Here is a 17,731-nt window from a genome sequence, read left to right on the forward strand (position 1 = left end):
GTTTTATCCAGAAAAGAACCATCTTTGTGAATTTATCCATTTTTTTTAGAACGTGACCTTCTAGGATTGCATCTATGGCATACTCTAAGTGGGTGTAAGCATGCTGGGGGTGTTCAATAAATGATGAAAAAGAAGTTTAGATGAAAAGCACAAAGTCAGAAAGTTAATAAGGTCCAATTCAGGATTCTTTTTTTTTTTTAAAGATATTATTTATTTATTTATTTGAGACAGAGAGAATGAGAGACAGAGAGCATGAGAGGGAGGAGGGTCAGAGGGAGAAGCAGACTCCCCGCCGAGCAGGGAGCCCGATGCGGGACTCGATCCCAGGACTCCAGGATCATGACCTGAGCCGAAGGCAGTCACTTAACCAACTGAGCCACCCAGGTGCCCCAATTCAGGATTCTTAATGCCTGAGTTTCCAGTAAAGCCAGATCTCACTTGCATCACTTTTAAACTGTGTCTGGGTTTTAAAACCTACTGATTTTGTTTCCTTAAAGTAATTTACTGTTAAGTGTTGACTTACAGTGGCAGCATGTTTCATTGTACTGAATTATCATGAAAACACCAAATATTTTGAAGACATGTATGGTCAAGACATGTTTTGCTCTATTATCTCCCTCTGGCTGGGGAAATTAGAGAACTTGCTGCAAATAGCAGGATTAGTGGATCACAAAATGAATTACTACTTGCTTATGTGAAATCCTGACTTCTCATTACTGTTTTTCTGGTTTGTCATGCATAACATTTTTAGCAAACCTGGTCTGAAATTTATGCAAGTTATTAGTCATTTTTATCTATAGACCTCATCAAGTCAATAATGTCAGCTCAGCTGTTGGACATATTCTTTAAATTTATAATCAAAGTCTCTGTGTAGTCTATGCCTTACATAGTAATTAGTTCTACAGAATTTTCACTATATTCTAGAGTTGTGACTTCCAAGTGCTTGGATTGGCTACACCTGCAACAACAAATTTCTTCAAATCTGCTGGTGCTGTCACTGTCCTTTCAGGCTCAGATAGAAACCTGAAAACTCTCTTTTACTTGTCTCCTGTCCTTCCACTTCCATTCTGACCATCACCAAGTAATACTAGAAAAGGAATTGCCTTTTCTTCACTATTCCCATCACCATAGTTTATTTCAGGCCACATCTCCTCACTCCTGGCCATTATAATTTTCTCCAGGCTCCCTCTTTTTAATTATTCTTACCTACATTCCTGCCAGAATAGTCTTACTAAAGTACCATTTATAATACCCTTTAGCCAATCTGACTACTCCAGACCTCAGTGATCAATACAAATTCAGAGTACCCATAGCACTAATAGTCAGGCCCATACAACTTAACACTTAAATATTTCCACATGGCTCTATTTGAATTTATTGTGTCTTCCTTGAGGAAAAAGAGTTTGTCTCCTATTTCTTTTCAGCTACTATAGCCCTTTGAACAAGACTTGTTCAAGACCAACTGTCAGAATCAAGTACTGCCCAATCAGTACTACTTTAAATGTGCCATAGAATATTCTGTGCTATGCCAGGAAGAAGTAGGTTACCATTCATTCCTGCATTATTCACTCATCAGGTATTTTCGAGCAAACTCTGTATGCCAGGCACTGTGCAACGGAGGCAAAGAGCTATAAGCCTTGGCTTCAAGGAGCTGGTGGCAGAGACAGAGTACAGTGCGTTGAAGATAGAATAGACTGTGTGCAAATGCTTACGGACAGCCAGAGGAAACACAACTAAATCAGACTGGGAATAAGAAGGAATGGAACATCATTGTCCAAAGTGTGTTTCCCAGAGCACTAGTCTGCAAGATTCTCCATGAAAAACAAACAAACAAACAAAAAACCAAGGTTTCATGGTCAAATAAATAAGAAGCCCTGGACACCATCATTCCCTCTCCCAAAGAGTCACGAGGCTCATGAACACACTATTGCCTTAGAGGAGTCCTGTGGTAAAGAAACCTGTGGGAAACCCCTGTGTGAAATAAATATGTTCCAGTCATCAGGAGAAAAGTAGTGGCTGAAACCTCTGGATAGGTGAGGTCACTGAGGAACTGATAGAGAACAGAGGTCTAAGGCCCCCAACTAGGAAAATACCAACATTTAAATGTGGAGTGGAAAAAGAGTGGCCCAAAGGGAGACGAAAGTGAACTGGCCAGGGATGTACAAACTCAAAACAAAGTAGAAAAATTTATGGAAGAATTTCAAGGAGGGGTTGGCCAGAAACATCAGAGCCCCAAGTGAAGGCATTAGAGAGTCCCCTGGATCTAGCTATCATGAGGTCATTAGGGACATTGGTAAGAGTGTTATCAAGGAAATGGAAGGAAGTGGGATTGCAGGGGATTGAGGCTGTAAGGCAGTAGAGACAGTGAGTCTTTTGAGAAATTTGGTTGTGAAGGGTCGGGAGTAATATAGGAAGGGAGAAAGAGAGATGCAGCATTGAAGGAGGGTTATTTTACAATGAGGAAATTGGAACCTCTTTGTATGTGGAGGGAAAAAAGTCAATAGAGAGGAAAGGTTAAGAAACAGGGCAGTTGGGGTGAGAGGTGCTTCATAAGGCTGGATAGCTGAGAAGACAGAGAGGAGGGGACAAATCACAGGTGAGGTGGAATTAGCCCCAGGCAGAAGGAGGAAAAAAGAAGATGGACTAAGAGAAAGATAAGGTTGTAGGCAGTGAGAGAGGAAGTTATTAGTATCAACATTAATTAATATTCATGGTGCCAGGCACTGTGCTAAGCGATTTACATAGGTTGTCTCATCCAATCTTTACAGTAACCATTTAGAGAAGGCGCTAATATTATCTCAATTTTACAGACAAAGAAATTGCAGTATGGAGAGAGAAAGCATCTTGTCATATAGTAGAGTCAGGATGCAAGGTCAGGTAAAGAAAAAAAAAATCTCTGGGGGCGCGTGGGTGGCTCAGTGGGTTAAGTGTCTTCCTTCGGCCCAGGTCATGATCCTGGAGTCCTGGGATGGAGCCCCGCATCGGGCTCCCTGCCCAGTGGGGAGTCTGCTTCTCCCTCTGCCTGCGGCTCCTCTCCTACCGCCTCCCTGCTCGTGCTTGCTCTCTCTCTCAAATAAATAAATAAAATCTTTTAAAAAAAAAAAAAAGATCTCTGGCCTAAAAAGTACTGTCTAGGAAGAAAGTTCTTCCTTAGTGTTCTCAATTTTCAGAATGAAACAGGAGGCAAGGCTCTTTCCTGAGAGTAAGCCAGGGAGGTGGCAGGGTAGGGGGTGTCTAAGGAACTGCCTACTCACGACTGGAATACCTGCAGAGAAGAATGGGGAAGAGCTCTTACTAAGGACACATTTGAGAGCATAGCTAAGTTGAAGAACATGCTTTGGTAGAGACCTGTGACATTCCAGCACACTCCACCAGCCCCACCTGCTATACCAGGGTCTAGATAACAGGGCAGAGAAGAGATAGGTTGCAACTTGCAGGATCCTGAAGAAGAGACCGCACACATCCTCAGAGGTGACCACCAGTAGATACAATGTGGTTTGCTCTCCTGTAGATACAAGCAAAGGGCTCCAAGGTACAGAGGTAAGAGAGGGATTCACTCCGATTAAGGAAATTGGAGAAATCTACGGATATGGGGGAAAATTTCAACTAGCTCTTGCCATATAAAATTGCGCATATTTCAAGCCTACTCTACTAAGAAATGAATTGCCAGAGCACAAAAAGAAGATCAAGTTTGGGGGAAAACCGTATGTCCAGTTTTCAGACATGTTGATTTTGAGATGCCTACAGTTTTACTACAGGAACTTGAAAGTTATCCCCTAAAGGTAATAGTTCAAGATTTCACACACCAAGTTGCTTGTACACCAGAGAAAGTGGAAAGGTAACACAAAGCTATCTCAGTTTCCCCACAAATAAATGCAGAATGATAACATGGCCACCTGAGGTATGATGAGAGTAACACAATGATACCATTGAGCACTGGAGCCCAGCTCTCCGGCAGTGAAACCAAGATGGAAAAGGAGAAAAGGCCTAGAATACTTTCAGGGTATGGAGTGGGTACAGAGTTACTGATAGAGCCCTTAGGAGGGATTAGGAGATTGCATAAGGGGTCTAGGAAGGATTTCTGATTATACAGAGGGAGGGGGTACTGAAAGAATTACAAAAAAACAAAATTCCCTTCTTTCATGAGCTTGCCTGGAGCGAGCCTCACAGGAGATTACAGCAAAATTCTCCCAGGTTCAGTAGCAAGGCCACCACAACTGGGCAAGGCCCTGAGTCACCCATGCTGTCTTGTAACTCTATTTCTAACCTCCACTGTCTTTGTTATCCTCCACTCACTGACATTGCCCCATTTACCCCTCTTGGCCCTAAAAGCCTATTTTTACTGTAAAGACACCCCAAAGTAACACATTTGTGTTCTTTTTAAATTTTTTAAAAGATTGTATTTATTCATTTGAGAGAGAGAGACAGGGAGAGCACAAGCAGGGGGAGCGGGAGAAGCGGACTTCCCACTGAGCTGGGAGCCTGATGTGGAATGCGGGGCTATATCCCAGGACCTGGAGATCATGACCTGAGCCAAAGGCAGAGGCTTAACCATCTGAGCCACCCAGGTGCTCCAAAGTAACATATTTGTAAAAAGAAAATTATTTTAGTGTTTTACAGTAAGCTCCAAATCCTGTGTGTGTTTGTGCCTGGTTAAATCCTAGGCTTCCATCTTAAAATTCAAATGTGCGAGGCGACCAAAGAGTATTCCAGGAATAGCCCATGGAAGTAAGATGAGGCAAAAGCCACCTCAACCAAGTCTACGAAGCATATAAGGAATTGCTGGTTAGGCACACGTCTTTTATCTACATTGGCACTTACTCGTAACGACAAACTTTTTTATTGGATGCCTCTCACTATAACTTAAAATTACGGTAATCCAGTTTCAACTCCATCTAAGAGAATACAGCCGCCGAAACTCAGGTCCTAGTCCCAAACTCATTGTTAGCTGTCTGTGCTATTACACGCAGGTCGATCTCCTGGAGCCTTACTTCTTCATCTGAAAAAGAGAAATAATGCCTGCCCTTCTTCACAAGGTGGCCCTAAGAATCAAACCAAATAGCTATTAGATGGAAACATTCTTTTATGAGTATCATGATACAAAAATAAAGAATTGTTATAGTGATAGTAGCTTTCTTGGTAGTAGTAATAATTGTTATTATTAATAACAGTAGTAAATATGAGGAGTTTATTTTCCCACGGTCTCATGGTGTAATCCCCGAGGGCTATACACTCAGATCTTAGCATTAAAGGGCCCAGCCATCTGCTACATGGCTAAGTTCAATAGCAGGCAAGGAGAGAGAAAGGGAGAAAAGGTGGTAAAAATGAAAGGAGGAGGGGGAAGAAGGAGGAGAGAAGGAAGAAGGGAGACAGCAGATGGAGAGACAGGGGCACAGGAAAGCCAGGGAAGTGGGGGATGTAAAGAAAAGACCTTCCCTGCCAGCCTTGGGCCTCCTGAAACCTTTCTCAGAGTCACTAAAAGGTGGCTTTCAGAAGGGATTCTTCCCGAAGAGGTCATCGAAATCATTAACTGAACTGGATAATCTATGAATCCACAGTGTTTTGGGTAGTTCCTGGTCTTCACACATGGCCCCTGGAGAAGGAGATACTGAGAAAGACAGTTTTAATGGCAGAAAGTAAAAATTTTTTAAATGACCAAGGAAGTAATCTTGGCTCAGTGGTGAGCCATTATTTTGCATGAGACACAACTTGGGGAAAAGAATGGTTTTGGCTACATTTTTAAAAACGCTAAATGAAATACCTCTCCTCTATTAAGTCTCCTAGGGGAAAACATATATTTTATAATATATATTACCTACCTATTAAATAGAAAAATGTCAGTGAGTAAATTGGCACCGCTTATTGCATGCTTAATTGTTAGTATCTGGGCAAAGCTGAAAAGTAGCAAAACAGATGCCGTTGTCCAATTTTTATTTTGATTAGCAGCACAGGGGGGCTTGGTATGGTGAGGGTGGTTGGGGTTCAGCAAAGGAGAAGAGGAGAAAGAAAAAAATGTCTAAATAGTTATTAAAAGATTTCAATTTTCGGGCGCCTGGGTGGCTCACTCAGTTGGTTAAGCGACTGCCTTCGGCTCAGGTCATGATCCTGGAGTCCCTGGATCGAGTCCCGCATCGGGCTCCCTGCTCGGCGGGGAGTCTGCTTCTCCCTCTGACCCTCCCCCCTCTCATGTGCTCTCTCTCTCATTCTCTCTCTCTCAAATAAAGAAATAAAAAAAAAATCTTTAAAAGATTCCAATTTTAAGGGTGCCTGGGTGGCTCAGTTGGTTAAGCATCTGACTTTAGCAAAGGTCTTGAGATCTAGCCCTGCGGCAGGCTCCACATTCAGCAGGGAGTCTGCTTGGCCCTCTGCCTTTTCCCTTTCCCCTCCCCCCTATCTCTCTCCTCCCCCTCCCTCTCCCCCTTCTCATGTACACGCATGCGTGTGCGCTCTCTCTCAAATAAATAAATAAAATCTTTTTTTAAAAAGATTCAAATTCTCCACATTACCTCTCTTTGGAAGAAACTCAGAGTTTAACTTCTGTGGGATTTCATAGATGTGTGTGTGTGTGTGTGTGTGTGGTGGCGGTAGATGCAGAAAAACATCTTAAAACATACCCAGGCTAACCAATAGAGGAGCAGGGCCCATTCCTTCCTTCTCTTTCTCTCGATCTCTTTCTCTCTCTTTCTCTTTGTCTCTATCTCTCTTTCTCTCTCTCATACACACACAGTCACACATCATTAATAGTTTCTGAGGTTTATTTTTTATTTATTTTATCTCTCATATACAAAAGCCTAGGAATATACTCTCCTCTTTATGTATCATGGGAAAATGTTTAGGTGCAATATTCAGGAAGTTATTGCCTTTTACCTGCCAAGTGAAGTAAAAAGTCTACCCCTAGGGTTAATATTTTATACTTCCTTACTGAATTATGTAGGTAAATGAAGGGGTTTTCTTTTAAAACACACACACACACATATATGAAATATTAAAATCAATGGATTGGTGAGAATGAAGCAAAGCTGCACATTTACAGAAAGCCAAGACATGTGCTGTAAAATGAAAAGGAGACTGAGCTGGTTTCAGCTGAAAGACCAGCAATCATTTCAAACAACAATCTTCCCTTTGAGCTGAAAATAATGGCACAGATGAGAGTCCTCCTTGACTGTCCCAAATATCTGTTGGATAATTAATGTGCCCTTTACCCTGCTTAATGGAAGCCCACTGTTCCACTCTATTTAAATGAAGGCAGGATCCTTTCAAACAGTAGAAATAGGGGCAGAAGGAGATTTTATATATATAATGATCTCCTCTGATTATAAAGTAATTCATGAGAAAAAAATTAATAAAAACTTTTTAAATTAATGTTCATTGTAGAAAAATTAGAATGTGCCAAAAAAGATAAGAAAGAAAATAAAACTAGTTTATCATTCCACCACCCACAAAGATAGGCTGGTAATATTTTGTTGTATCCCTTTCTAGTATTTTTTTTTCTTTAATGTTAAACTGCCTTTGTTTAGTACAAGAAAAATACTGTCATTTGATGTTTTCAACACTGCTGGGCAAGAAATAAATTAAAAAATGCAAAAATAAGAGAGAAACGATAATTGCACCCATTAAACTGTGAGATGCTGTACCAGCCTCCAGACCTAAGTATTTGAAGAAAGAAAGCAGTTGTGAGCAATCAGCAGAGTGGAGTAGAAAGTACACACAGAAGATTTTGTCCTACTGCTGTCTTACTGTTACCTCATTCTGTGACCTTAGGAGAAGCTTTTTCCTTCTCTAGCCTTCATTTTCTTAATCTTTAAAGTAGGGGACTGCAGCTCAGCAGTTCCACAAACATTATTAGGTGTTCTGCCATGTGCTGGAGACCAGAGATGACAGGCAGGAAGTGTCTAGTCTAATCTACCAGGTTTTGCAACTTAGAAATGAAATTCAGGTAAAATTTTGTGATATCCTCTGATATTTAAAATGCCCCCTGAAGTTTAAAAGAAGAGAATTTGCAAATTCTTGGTTTAGTGAAATGGACAAGATGCTACCCAAAGTTCCTTGTTCTGAAATTCTGTAATGTCACCAAGAGTCAAGGGCATCTTTAAGATACCACCCTAAACCAATATTGACCATTTTCATGCTGACAGCAATCAGTAAATCTCTTGAGGGTTTAGGAGGGCCCCACCTTCAAAAGCAAATGGAAACTAGAGCTGAAAATTCTGTCAATTCAGTTGTCATTATATATTCCCTAAATACCAAAGGCCAAGCTTTCAAAAATTGAGCATAAAAATCTATCCCCACTCCAAATCATTTTCCTTCTGATCCTTCTCAACCAGTTCTACCTCAATCTAGGAATTTAGCAACTTTGAATTTTCTCTTCCATTTCCAATGAAAACCTATTGGAAAGTCGTAAACAGGAGTCACAGCTTAGTGTATTTCTCCCAAGGATATTTATACTAAATCTTTATATGTAATTGTTTAAAAAAAGGTTTTTCTCCCTGTTGAAGAAACATATATCAATGAGTAGGTGGAAAAGGTATACTTAAAGCAAGACAAAAGGACCTTCTGCAGTTCCCTAAATTAATATAAGATATGGAGAGCCTTTGTCCATGAGTCTTTCAAACTTAGGAACAGTGTGGATTCTGTCTAATATGTGTCATTCCCCAAACTTCACTAATAAGGACACTTCTCCCTCTACCCACCGCCCCCCCCCACCGACTTAGAGCTACATAGAAATACTATCAAAGAACCATTTCAAGAGGTGGAGAGGAGATTGCTTTTTTTTTTCAGTTTTTGTAGTGAGGCTGAAAGAATTTGGGGAGTTGTCCCAATTTAAATGAATTACAAATTGAGTTAGTAATTGATATATTTACAAATAAATGGTTCTTTTAGATCAGTACTATCCAACGAAACTTCAATGATGATGGAAATGCTCTATAACTGCACTGCCCATGAGTTAGCCATTTAGCTCCATGTGGTTATTGAGCACTTGAAATATGGCACTTGAAATTCAGAAACTGAGTTTTTAGTTTTTATTTAATTTTTATTAAATTTAAATAGCCACATGTGGCTAATGGACGCCATATTAGCACAGTTTCTAGATGATTCTTTGTGGAAGCTGATTGGGTGCCAAATACCCTATTCTGACCCTATTCTGACCCCAAGACAACTTCATCCAAGTAGGGTGAATATGTCTTTAGAATTTCAGGTCTATTGTAATTACATTAGTTGCCAAGTCAAAGGCAGTTGCTATTGACAAACCAGAAAATCTACAGAATTGCCATGGAAACCCTATTGGAAGAACATAGGGCAAATGGGTGTATTGCCGTTCAACTAGATTCCAGAAGGCCCCAGCCTATCCTTCAAAGTGACCCAAAAAAAGCCAACTTAATGCTTTTTGTTTTCTTAAATTTGTGTCTACCGGGAGTTTTTCGTGTTTCTATGTCAACCCTTGTTACAGGATATCTTGAATTGATCTCCTATGACCAAAGATCTCCTGAATTCACAATTTTTTCTGACTAATAGAATAAGGAAACTATGACTATTATCTATTGGGACCCTTCAAAGTAGCAGCTTGAATATCTATTACAAGGAAGGAGAATTATACAGTGTGTAAAGGCCCTTTTGAAAATTTGATTTTCGATAATTACATTTTTATCTGAAGGCCCTTTTGTCAAAAATCTCTCTTTGAAAATTATGCTTGCTGGGACGTCTGGGTGGCTCAGTTGGTTAAGTGTCTGCCTTTGGCTCAGGTCAGGATCCCAGAGTCCTAGGATCGAGTCCCACATTGGGCTCCTTGCTTGGCAGGGAGCCTGCTTCACCCTCTGCCTGCCGCTCCCTCTGCTTGTGCTCTCTCTCTCTGACAAATAAAATCTTTAAAAATAAATAAATAAAATATATGAAAATTATGCTTGCTGACTCTTCAGATAAAAAGAAAAGATGAGGGAAATGCTTGGCCATCAGTGTTTCAAATAAGAAGGTTTCGATATGTTACCACTGGCCCTTGATTTCTACCTCGTTTGACATATCAAGGGGGTCCAACCATTGCCCAAACCCCTGTTGGAAGTGTTAAGGCTTGCCAGGGCCTCGGTTACCTGTTACTTGTATCCTAAAGTCCAGTGAGCTCCCCTAGCTATAAAGGCCACGGTTTGCAAGAGCAGAAGAGCGTAGAGATCCCTGGCCAGCCTCACCATACCTGCTCTCATTCCCACATAGAAGAGAATTCATTAGAAATTATAAAACCATCTTTATTGCTAGGGGTTAAAAAAATTTTTTCCCTTGGCCCTTAGAGACTGAAGTGCCTGGAAAGGAGGCATGAGGCTTGGCCACCCTGGGTAAGGACCCTAAGAGGCTGTGGCTGAAGAAACTGAGATGAACCTAGGTCCTTGGCAAGGTCGCTGGGTTTCCTGTGTTGTTAGGAAAGTTGTTGGGAAACGGAGGACTTAAGTGAAGTGAGAATACTTGTTTTAGACAATAATAGCTGCTGGTATGAACAAAAAGAGATAAAGGAATCACTTCCTAGTCAGGAGCCCAGAGAGAGGAATGTGCACTTGAGCACTGTCTCAGTTTAATTTTGAAATATAAGGGGGAAAGCTCTCTAGTTGCCTCCAATAACTGGCTTGCTTTCTTTTCTTTCCCCACCCAAATCTATGTGAGTTTTTGGGCCTTGCTTTTCATACTACATTAGGCTAAAAATTACACTTAGAGCCCTTGTTATATGATCCCCTTACTTTAAGAAAGTAAAGATGCAGCCTTGGTCACCTAGATATTACTAGAACTCCTGGCCCAAAACTTACTTCATATGCCACAAAATTCCTGTTTCCACAGCAGTAAGCAAGCCCCATCTGTTCCCTATTTCCTTCTCCTTTCTACAATGAAATGATAGGAGATGGGGACTCTAAAGTGTGCTGAGAATATATAGACCTCAGGATCTTGGGACAGCCCTTACACTTTGTTGCAATCATGCTTCCATTCAACCAATACTGACCAAGTGACCGCAAGGTCCGAGCCTAGTACTAGGTGTTGCTTCAGCAGACAGGAGCCTCAAACATGGTTATAGCTAACATTCACTCGAAAGGGTGATTTTTATCTCCACCCAAGACAGAGAGGCTGGGGAACTCGAACCGACATATTTTTCCAACTCCGCGTGTACAGTTAACCCATATGTACTCAGCTACTCTTTTTTTCTAGCTGCTTATAAGTTTCCTCTTCCCTCTTATATCTTCCTAGCATCCTTGCCTGTGGTCTCTGGTTAGTTGAGCACAAGATTCTGGGAAAGGAGTGAGAAAGCCTAGGGTGTGACCCCACAAGCCAAATCTTGCACAGTTTCTGTATATGGGGATTAGGAAAAGAATGACTGAGTCTTAAAGTTCTGGTCTGACTTGGGGCCAGGTTTGGGAGTGTGGGGATTCTGGCATGAAGAGAAAGAGAGTATAACTAAAAACAGTACAGTCTTGTTGATATAAAATCTGGTCCCCACTTACACACGTACACTGTCTGACCTGATCAAGCCATGCTCTCTTCATATCGTGCCCTCCTCCTCCCGACCTTTCTTCTGGACTCTCTCCATCTCACTGTCTCCACCCCAGTCCAAGTTACCCTCATTTCTTTGCCTGGACTCTAGGCAGGCAGACCTCAATAGCTTGCTGACTGGCCTTTCCACACCTGTATTTGTCTCACTTTGATCCTTTCTCCATTCTGCACTCAGAACGACCTTTTAAAAACTTGTTGCTTCCTGGTGTGCAGGGCTAATGACCCAAATCATGACTGGGGTCTCCAAGGCCATGCACAGAGAGGCTCTCACCCACCTCCTTAGCCTTCTCACTGTTTGTGGGCCACCCACACTGTGCTACCACCAGCCTTGTTTGCCCCTGCCCTCAACCCTAACTCTGGCCCCTGCACCCCTACTTTTTCTTCAGGGTTCGGCTCAAATGTCACTTCTTCAAGGACAACTTCCCTAATACATGAGGGCCCTGGTCAGAAGCTCCCCTAGCATCTTGCCCTTCTCCTTCACAATGATTATTACAGTTGCAATTCTGTACTTAGTTGTTTTTTAAAGACTGTCTCCGGGGCGCCTGGGTGGCTCAGTCGTTAAGCGTCTGCCTTCGGCTCGGGTCATGATCTCGGGGTCCTGGGATCGAGCCCCGCATCGGGCTCCCTGCTCGGCGGGAAGCCTGCTTCTCCCTCTCCCGCTCCCCCTGCTTGTGTTCCCTCTCTCGCTGTGCCTCTCTCTGTCAAATAAATAAATAAAATCTTTAAAAAAAAAAAAAAAAAAAGACTGTCTCCTTAGTCAGAATATAAACTCCGTGAAGTCAAAGACCATGGGGGTCTCGTTTACTGCCCTATCCCCCACATCTATCACAGTGCCCAGCACAAGGAGGGGCTTGTTAAATAGCTGTTAAATGAATGGCCACACTGATTCCTAGCCAGCGAAAGCAAGGTCCATCAAAGTCCCAACCACGTGCCACATTCTCTCTGAAAGCCTGCCTGTTCTTGTCAGAACTACTCTCCTCTTGCCAAAGTGCTTTTTTTTTACCCATGTTTAGCAGTTATATTCTGTTTGGTTTTTTTATTCACAGTTGTTTTGATACCCATCTACCTAACCTCCTAAAATCTGTTCCGAGGGCAGGTACACTGAACTGATATATTGTCTGAATCATCTTTGTATCTCAGCATCTAACACAATGTTAGATGTTTATTAAACTAAATTTATTTTTTCCCATTGTTATAGGACAAGACTGGGGCTAAGTCCTTTAGTCTGATCAGTTCCGTTTATCAATTTCATCGTATATCCTCCCTCACTTCCACAAAGAAGTACAGAGAATGGAGACATCCTGTCCTCTTTGCCTTTCTTATGAAAGATTACTAAAAGAAGTGCAAGAGAAGAAAGAAGAGGCTTATAAAAATACAGAACAAACCAAGTAATGCCAATAAATACATAACATTGGGTATGGTGTTTGTTTAAAGCCCCATGGCTCTTCCTCATAGCTGATGATAAGAAGTTTAAAATGCCAGGGGCATCCACTGAAACTAATATCTCAAAAAAAGGAAAGGAAATAGCCCATGTGCTGATAAATTGAACATGCCTTATTGTTGATTCTTAGAAGAAGGATAATACTGTGCATTGTATGCTTTGCAATGGAAATCATCCTCCCTAATGTGTAAACATCTAAAAATGATACATTCACTGAAACCAAACACATAGATCTGGAAATTTAGGTTCTAATCCCATTTGCCCCTTTCTAGCAGAGTGACTTGGGCAAGTCAGGTTATCATCTATAGTTAGGTGCCTCATGTCACAGATTTTAAAATAGAAAGCCTCCTAAAGGAACTTCCTTTTATTTCAACCAGCCCACATGGAATCATGTGTGGACTTGCAGAAGGATGTTGTCAGGCCATGACTGTCAGGTGAGAAACTAAATTTTGCCATTATCAAAGGTATACTATGATATGATATCTGGGAAAATAAATCTTTTTCAGGTAAAACCTCTTCTTGTCAATTGCCAATTTCAATTGGGGTGTTTTTTTTGTTTGTTTGTTTTTTCCCAGTTCAACTAGTATTTACCAAAAGTCTGTTACTCAAAAGAAATTACATAATATAACAGAACTACCAATTAGGAAATTGGATGCCTGGGTGGCTCAGTTGGTTAAGCGTCTGCCTTCGGCTGGGGTCATGATCACAGGGTCCTGGGATCGAGTCCTGCATTGGGCTTCCTACTCAGGGGGGGAGTCTGCTTCCCCCTCTGCCCCACAACCCCCCACTCGTGCATGCACGCATGCACTCTCTCTCTTGCAAAAGTAAATAAATAAAATAGAAAAAAAGAAAGAAAGGGAATGTGAGCTCCAGATCTGCCTATGCCCCTACAAGCTGTGTGATCTTAGATGCTGTAAGTGACAGCTGCCACTTATGAGCACCTACTCTGTGCTCCCTGTGCTAGGCTCTTTACAGGTATGATTTCCTTTAATTCTCACAAAACCCTCCATGATAAGTTTTATTAGCCTCTTTATATAGATGACAAAACTGAGATTTAGAGAAGTTAAGTAACTTGCCGCAGGTCACATAGCTAGTAGAGTAAGGGAGATGTTTTTTCCACTGATGAATTCTCTAGACTTCAGTTTGTATCATCTGTAAAATTAGGGAATTTAATTATGTGATGTCCATGGATGATAGTAAATAAATTTGACTTATTTGCTGACGTTTTATTATGAAAAATTTCACCCTTGCACAAGAGTCGAAAGTTTTGTCCAGTGACCTGTCCCCCAGCCACAATAGTCAGCACCTCATGACCCTTCTCCCTTCATCTATTCTCCACCCACTTTCCTCCCCACCCCTGTGCCCACTGGATTCTTGTGAAACAGTCTACATATATTATTTGATCTGTAAATATTTCAGTATTTATCACTAAAGAGAAAGACTTTTTAAAAATATAGCCCTGATACCATTAGCACATCTAAGATATTAGCAGTCATTTCTTTTTTTTTTTTTTAAAGATTTTATTTATTTATTTGAGAGAGACAATGAGATAGAGAGAGCATGAGAGGCGGGAGGGTCAGAGGGAGAAGCAGACTCCCTGCCGAGCAGGGAGCCCGATGCGGGACTCGATCCCAGGACTCCAGGATCATGACCTCAGCCGAAGGCAGTCGCTTAACCAACTGAGCCACCTAGGCGCCCCAGCAGTCATTTCTTAATATCATAAATATCTAGCGTTTAAATTTTTCTGATTTTTTTTCTGATTGGTTTGTTTACATCAGAAACCAAGCAAAGTCCTCATATTGTTTGTGGCTGCTATGTGTTTTAAGTCTCTTTTAATCTGTGCTTTCCTCATGTCCCCCATTTTTGTTTCCCTTGTAAAGTATTTGTTGAAGAAACAGGGTATTCATCCTAAAGAGTTTCCCACATCTGGATTTGATTGTATTCCTCAATTAACATGTTTCTCTGTTCTCTTTATCACCTATAAACTTCTAGTTAGGTCTAGAGTTTGATCTGGTTCAGGCTTGATTTTTTTTCTTTACAAAAACCCTTCACAAGGTAATGAGTATTTCCATCAGGAGATAGTGATATCTAATTGTCTTTCTTTTTATGTTAACAATCCTTAATGATAATTGCCTAGCTCCATTATTTCCATGGGGGGGGGTTGCAATTGGTAATATTCTAATTATACCTTCTCTTCTTCATTTATTAGCTAGACTATTTCTGTAATATCTATTTCTACAATTTGCCTGACCTCAACTAGTTAATTGCCATGAGATATAGCTCATAAAAGAAAGACAGGTTAAATACTTGATTCTTTCCTTTTATTTACCATTTTTATTTATTTTATTTTTTATTTTACCAGAATAATGAGTTGGTTCATTATCATCCTCTAAAGGTGACTGATACAACTATTTTTAAAATATCATTATGATCTCAGGATTTTAACATATTTAATATGTTTGATCAATTGCAGTTATTCTTATTGATGCTCAGATTATAGGAACCTCCTCGAGTTGGCTCCAGAGTCCTTTTGACATGTAGTAGTCTTTGATAGCTTCTTCACTTTTTGTATGACAAGATATCCAGCCTCATACATTTCTTGCCCCAGATCTCTAATCAGACATTTCTCTAAGAATCCCTAGGGACTACAGTCTGGGCAGTAAAAGTATTTATTCTATGGATTGTTCACTGCCTCTAGGCCTTTTCAGTGAACAGAAATAGGAAAATCTATTATGAGTTCATACTGATATTTTCTATTCAAATTTAGGAATACAGAGTTTCGCTTCTTTGATTTTATAGTTGTATTCCTTTCTTTTTGCTGAAAATCTTGGTCCCTCCTTTTAGAATACTTTAATACTTTCAGAATTTTTACAGATTATTTAGTCATTAAAGATGATTTGAGGGGTGCCTGGGTGGTTCAGTCAGTTAAGTGTCTGACTCTTGATTTTGGCTCAGCTCACGATCTCAGGGTTGTGGGATCGTGCCCCAAGTTAGACTTCACACTCAGCATGGAGTCCGCTTGAGATTCCCTCTCCATCTCCCTCTACCTCTCTCCCTCATTCTCTCTCTCTCTCTCTCAATAAATAAATAAATAAATCTTTTTTAAAAAAAGATAATTTGAAAAATTTTTTGCAGGTTCTTTTTTTATTGTGGTGGTTTTTTGTTGTTGTTTTGTGGGGGTTTTTTGGTACTGAGGGTATATTCCACCAGGGGTCAAATTATACAATGTGTTTAATATCACTTTGTTTTAATACCACTGATACTCAAAATATTAAGCAACCAGTTGGAACCAATCAGCCCCCTACTATGTCATGATATAATCTTTAGTTGTTGGATTGCAGAGAGGTAGAAGAGGGGTAATATCTCAGGGGAGCAAAGTTCACCAACACATATAGAATTGTTCCAATACTTTAAAAACTGGGAATGCCATATGCTGCATCCTGGTTTATTACAAGCTTTGGTATGTTGTATCTGAGTTCCCTTCTAGCTCCAACAGGAACCTATACATCACTCAATTGAGATACCCTTTTCCTGCTTCCTTACCCTATTAGGCTTTATTTAAACATATACCCGAAAATTTTACAATTATACAAATGATTCTTTTATGTGATTCTGGAAGTTCTGGCCAATAAAATAAGCAACAAAGCAGAAACACAAGCTATAACTATTAGGAAATATAATTAACAATATTTGGAACCACTATGACTAGATACCTTAAAACAAATAGAAAATCTTAGAATAAGCAAGTTAGGAGCACAAACCTATAGGCAAGCAGGCCTGCAAATAGTGGAGCCAGCTACAGGCCTGAATCAATTAGTAATTATAATTGAAGTTAAATATAATTAGTTATACAATTTTCAGCTGTTTTGATTTAATTCTACTAAAATTACTTAAGAATTACCATAGTGGATGTCAGTGATATTGCCTTCCCCAAAAGCTCTTTCCTAAGAACTGGTATCCCCCTGCCCCACAACCAGCCACACGGCTATGAGCAGAACTTTTCTTGCTTATATGACCCCACTCCCCTGGTCAGACTTGGTGGGTCCGTGGGTAGGTACCTGGCCTCAGCCAGTACAATCAGAAGCTCTCCTATGGATTTTTCAACCTGGAATCAAGAAAGAGAGTCATTTATATGGTTGTTAAAAGACACTAACCCAAAGGGCTATCGTTGTCCACGTTTTCTGCTTTGTGGGGAAATCCTGCAGTGAGAGCAGATGAAGCTGACATGCAGAGAAGAGCCAAGACAACTGTGGAAAGGAATTTTGATGGCAGTGGAGTTCCTGCTGTTGTTCCTGAGGCCAATTGCAGCCCTGCCCATCTCTTAGGTTGGTTTTATAATGCTTCCTTGGCATCCATAAGCCAATTATTTCTCATTTTTGTCAAGGCTAATTCAAATTAGATTGCTGTCACTTGCCAGCAAAAGAATTCCCACTTCTTTGACAAAAGGAAATACATAGATTAATCTTCCATATATAATAGATTTATATTTGAGTAATGTCAGCTTTATTATACCACATATAAATCCTCTCAGTTCCCCCACATATTATCAATAAAAAAATTCAGAATGTTAATGGATTTTTGATTATGTGATTTTTTTTAAACTTAGATTTTCTTAGACTGGGATGTGGTGGAAAGGCAGGACATAAGTCTGGAAAAGGAGACTGAGATTAAAACATACAGAGCCTTAGGGCGCCTGGGTGGCTCAGTTGGTTAAGCGACTGCCTTCGGCTCAGGTCATGATCCTGGAGTCCCGGGATCGAGTCCCGCATC

At 40.6% G+C, this 17,731-nt stretch overlaps 1 long non-coding RNA gene across 2 annotated transcripts in view; it reads left to right on the forward strand.

Annotated features, from left to right (window-relative positions):
* Positions 1-17,731, forward strand: part of LOC145720514 (uncharacterized) — a 38,891-nt gene that overhangs the window by 12,576 nt on the left and 8,584 nt on the right. The window contains exon 3 of one of the 2 annotated variants that reach the window (XR_014143511.1): positions 12,719-12,908. This is a non-coding gene — a long non-coding RNA (uncharacterized LOC145720514). Of the gene's footprint in view, positions 1-12,718; positions 14,570-17,731 lie in introns of those variants that run through there. The other variant, XR_014143510.1, reaches the window with a different exon arrangement.

This window comes from Leptonychotes weddellii, chromosome 3 (assembly GCF_054177405.1).
Source record: "Leptonychotes weddellii isolate Sample4059 chromosome 3, ASM5417740v2, whole genome shotgun sequence".
NCBI classification, from domain to species: domain Eukaryota; kingdom Metazoa; phylum Chordata; class Mammalia; order Carnivora; family Phocidae; genus Leptonychotes; species Leptonychotes weddellii.